The 5097-nt window shown below is 40.4% G+C and overlaps 1 long non-coding RNA gene across 1 annotated transcript; it reads right to left on the bottom strand.

The window, feature by feature from the left end:
- Positions 1-593: 593 nt before the first annotated feature.
- Positions 594-4479, bottom strand: LOC142502291 (uncharacterized). Its single transcript, XR_012803721.1, has 2 exons — positions 4318-4479; positions 594-2642 (listed from the first exon to the last, which is right to left on the bottom strand). It is a non-coding gene; the product is annotated as an uncharacterized LOC142502291 (long non-coding RNA).
- Positions 4480-5097: the final 618 nt, after the last annotated feature.

Raw genomic sequence — 5097 nt, 5'->3', positions numbered from 1 at the left:
CAGGCAAGGCTCTGTACCACAGGTAAGGCCCGGGCATGGGGTGTGGAGAGAGGGGGGCCTTTAGACATCCTGGAACGCTGTTCCAGCTTCTATTAGTGTTGGAACAGTGTTCCGGCTCGTGGAGGGTGGCCCTTAAAGATGGTGGGCCCTGCTGCAGCCGAACTGGCTGTGCATATGGTAGTTCCGCCACTGATCCAAATATATATGGGGTAGCTGCAGGGTGCAAGATTGTTGTAACATGTCTATATTTTGCTACATTTGAGTTTTCAACCTCTGGTAAGGTTTTCCTTTCTCGCGCCTCACTTTTCTTGGACTACTTTCAGCCATACAGCCCTATATGAAATATACAGTATGTCCAAAATTTGCATACTTTTATCTTCAATGCAACCGTATACCAGAAAATTGAAATACCAACTTCAAATAGTTGGTCTTCCCACCTAACTGAATTATCTGTATTTCAAAGCATTAGTATGTTCTGCGCACCATCAAAAATATAAGTTTCCTTTCTTTTTACCACTGCAAAGCCCCTTTTGCAGCAGTATTTACCAGTTCTGCTCTTTTTAAATTCTGTAGTTGTATTCTTAAGATTTCAGTTAATAATAATAATAACTTTTTTTTATTTATATAGTGCTTTCCTCCCAATGGGACTCAAAGTGCTTCACAGTTACAGAATAGGAAAAACAAGACAACATTTAAGGCTATAAAAGAGTCCAAACACACGGAAAGATACAATACAGGATAAGACGTTACTGTAGCTATTAAATGCTGGACTGGTTGTGCTTCATTAATTAAATGCCTGGGTAAGCAGGTAGGTCTTGAGCCTGTTTTTATAGATTCCCAGAGAGGGGCCTCTCGAACTGTATGGGGCAGACTGTTCCAACGAGTGGGAGCAGCGTGGCTAAAAGCTCGGGCCCCAAAGGAAGTTAAGGATATTCTGGGAACTGTTAGGAGTCCTTCACCTGCAGATGGAAGTGAGTGAATGGGAGTGTAGGGAACTAGAAGCTCTCTCAGATAGCTGGGACCCTTCATGTAGTGCTCTGAATGTCAACAAACCTATCTTGAAATAAATTCACCATTTTACAGGCAGCTAGTACAGAGAACGGAGAACAGGCGTCACGTGGCAGGAACGGGTCTGGTTGGGTAACAACCTGGCTGCAGCATTCGGCACCAGCTGCAGGCGGCGCAGCTCTTTTTCTGGAAGACCCAGGTAGACTGCATTGCAGTAATCCAGGCATGAGGACACAAAGGCATGGACAGTTGTTAAAAAATGTTTTAGATTGTAAGCTCTTCGGGGAAGGGATTTCCTTTCCTTTTGTCTGATTTTACTGCACTTAATGTATTATTATAATTCCCTGTCCTGTATTCTTTGTGAAGCGCTGAGTACACTTTTGGCGCTATATATAAATAAAGACATACATACATACAAATGGCTGCTGGTATTGACACACATTAAGATAACTGATGTTGCCATGGTAGCATCTGATAACAGAGTAATAATAAACAGGTGGAAAATCCCCAAAAGCGTAGTTTTGGAAAATTTGAACAGTTCGACACAGATCAGCACAGCGGGAGCTATCACATGATGTAATTAATGACTTTGCATTTTCATTTTTTTTCTGTTTACAAGTTCTAAAATGTCTTCACAAAATTGGCAGAAATGTTATCAGATTTAGGGCTGTATTTACTAAGTGTTGCTATGTCATAAGACACTTTAACATCCCGTTCAAACGATTGGCCCCTAAGGTATCTTATGGCCTAGCTCCACTTGGTAAATGGGCCTTAACCTCTTGGAATTTTTAAACTCAGAACACACCAGCAAGCTTTTTAAAAACTAAAAAAGTAAAAAAATTTTTTTTAAAGTGTTAAAACAAAGCAAATGAAGCCAGGATATCGCTATGTTCATATCTGCCATCCTGATTTGGTGAACCATTAGTTTTTTTATAGAGTGAATCCAGAACTAGATTAATATGTTGGTATACAGGAAGGTTCAAGCTGCAGACCAAGCAATATCCTACATGTGTTTGTTTTTTAATAAATCAGTTCTGTACTATGAGAAAATACCTTTTTTTAAACAACAACTCTGAATGACATTTTTAAGGTATTATAATGTAACCAACATTTTTTGTTTCTATAGCAACCATCTACAAAGTAACATCCCCTTCCTCTTCTGAAACAGGCTCTGGCATACCCCTTTTTGAGCCCTGCTCTCTCTCTAGCAGTGCACCAATTGTATCTAGTGACTGCCTGGTCACATGATCTTCCCCACAGATCTTTGGTCCCCTTCTGCTGCACTGACAGCCATTTAGTTAACCCCCGAATCTTCACTGATCGATCACAAGAGAACGGATCAATCGGCAACTTAGCTAATTACTTATCATTGTGTTGATTGTATTGATGCATATATTAAAAGGAAATTTAAAAAAAATAAAAACGTCGGCTTGGCCTGCTGCTTTAAGGCTCGTGCCCGTGAGCAGAGCAATGATTTCCACAACACTGGCTGTAAAACATACACTTCATTACTGTTCATAGCGTGAGTAGCACACCCATATTTCAAACATTTTTCGGGAACGAGAGGCATGTTCTGACTGAAACGTGGAATTGTCTGTTGGGCGATAACTTGTTTTATTAAGCAGGAATCTTCCCTGCAACAAAAGGAAAACATCAGTTTTATTTTTTAACGAAAATCTGACATTTATGAGAAATGTTGGTATTTGTACCATTTTCTTAGCGCATTGTTATTCATAGGAAAGCCATGACATGGCTAATCTCTGTTGTGACGAGGAGATTCCCCTTTGCCTTCCCCTGAATGAGAAAGTAGGCAATGTAGTAATGAAAAATGACAGTAAGTATATTTTAATCAACTAGTCATAGCAGCTCACAGCTGCAAAATAGGAAGCCTTTTTATCCAGCCAATACAATCAAAATCTGGTATTTGACCAATTGAAAATAGCAGCAGAGGCTAAGTTAGCCACACCAATATGTGTTCTAATCAGCATTCGTAATGCTAACATCCTATACAATTTTACAATTGCAAGAGATGTCTACAGCCGAGACCCCGACCTACACATGGAATATCAAACCGCATGCTACAAAACTGCGACAAATCACACAGACATTTTACACTTCTCTTCAGTAGGAGGCGTAAAGAAAATTCTACATGTAAGGCCTATCTTTTTACCAGCAGCAAACTTCTATAGGGAGGAGTGCGGTATTATGTGCAGTTTCTCACAAATATTAGGCCAACTCTTTTCCTTGCTGCATACTCCATAAGGGCATTTTAATATAGTGTCACTGAAACGTCATAGGGGTAGGTTTTTTGGCTCATCTGCTTTATATAGCAGTTCCTTGGAGGTGTACGTCTCCTCCCTTCGGGAAAGAGCCCCTACTAATTTTCCAATTAGTGCAGGTATAATACACCCCAGGGCCAATCTGCACATCACCCTCCATTGAAGAGTAGGTGAATGTATGAGGATGGCAGAAAGAAATATGTGTACGTTTTATTATATTCATACCAGGAATTTTGTGCACCCACAGTTTACCTCTTTAGTAAGGTAACGATGACACTGGCTTTGGCCAGCTTTTAATTGCACTACTCACAAAAGCATATGCTTTATTTAACCCCTTCAGGGCTCTCACATTTTTCACCAGTCCATGGGACAATAATTACATATATTCAGTGTAGGTACCTGCAAATGTGGTTATGCCTTGACGTTGGCTGCAGGCTTATAATGCTTTGGCCAAAGGGTTTAACTAAATAAACCCTTATTCATGAGATCACTATTTCATTTTATCATTTGGTAGGTGCGCAGGAATCGTTCTTTTTGTTTTTCTATATGATTCTCAATGCAAGATAAAATTGGATTTGGTGCATAGCATTTTTGTCTAAATATTTTTCTGCAGCAAATGGAAGAAACTGGTTAATCCTGTTTCTCACGTCTGATGTAACTAGGCATTTGTACTCTCTTATATCTCACAAGTGCATCATTTGGTATATTCCATTTTAGTATGAGTTCTGCATAGCGTTTCCCTGCCCTGATACTCCCCAAATTGCAAGTGATCACACACTAAACATACTTTATGTTTTGTTACAAATGATGGATTTACTCAAAGAAACAGGTTAGAAACTGGCGTCGCAGTCACAGAAAAATGTGCATTTCGTTGTCTTAATATGTTGAGTCATGTGAGTAAAGAGAAAGGATGCGACCCGTCAGTCAATGTGGTATTTACATTGTTTTTAATATAGAATGAAAGCAGGTCTCCGGAGCTGAACCCCATTAATTTCAGCTCCGAGGACCCCCTGCTTCCAGAGATACTTACTTCCGAAGTAGTAGGTGCCGGTAGCTGCTGCGGCTCAGCAAGCAAGGATTTAAAGTTTGAAGCTCCCACGTCACATGGGCCAACAGGAAGCCGCCTTGATGACATCACAGCTTCCTATTGGCTCCCAGGCCAGCAAATATCTGAACAGTGGAGACACATGTATGCAGGTGACACAATCTTATATGCACACAGCAATAGCCTCTCTGACCTTGAACACATACTTCAATCTGACTTTTTGAGACTTGAAATTTGGTTTTCCCCCCCAAAAAACTGTTTTTAAACACTGACAAGACTTCAACAATGGTATGTGGGACCAAGGCTAAATTTTTTAAGCTTCAAATGAATGAGCTCCAGTTCAGAACCAACACTAATACCATCCTCACTCCGGTTACTAGTTTTAAATACTTGGGCATATGGTTTGTGTCCCATTTAACATTTGGGATGCATATTGATACCGTGACATCCAAAACCTATTCCAAACTAGGTGTACTTTATAGGAACAAATGCTCCCTAAGCCTGCTAGTCTGCAAGTGTACCGCACAGCAGATTCTAATGCCAATTATAGACTATGGGGACATAGTATATGGCACGGACCCCCAATCTCCCCTTAGCAAACTTGATACCCTCTACAATTCAGTATGCCATTTTGTTCTCTAATGCAACTACAACACACATCACTGCGAAATGCTCAAAGATCTAGATTGGTCATCACTTGAGTCTAGGCCCAAAGTTCATCTTTCCTGTCTCACCCTCAAACAGTTTCTAGGCAAGCTACCCGTC

The sequence above is a fragment of the Ascaphus truei genome, chromosome 9 (genome assembly GCF_040206685.1).
Source record: "Ascaphus truei isolate aAscTru1 chromosome 9, aAscTru1.hap1, whole genome shotgun sequence".
In the NCBI taxonomy this organism is placed as follows: Eukaryota; Metazoa; Chordata; class Amphibia; order Anura; family Ascaphidae; genus Ascaphus; species Ascaphus truei.
This window is presented reverse-complemented; position numbering and strand designations above follow the sequence as displayed.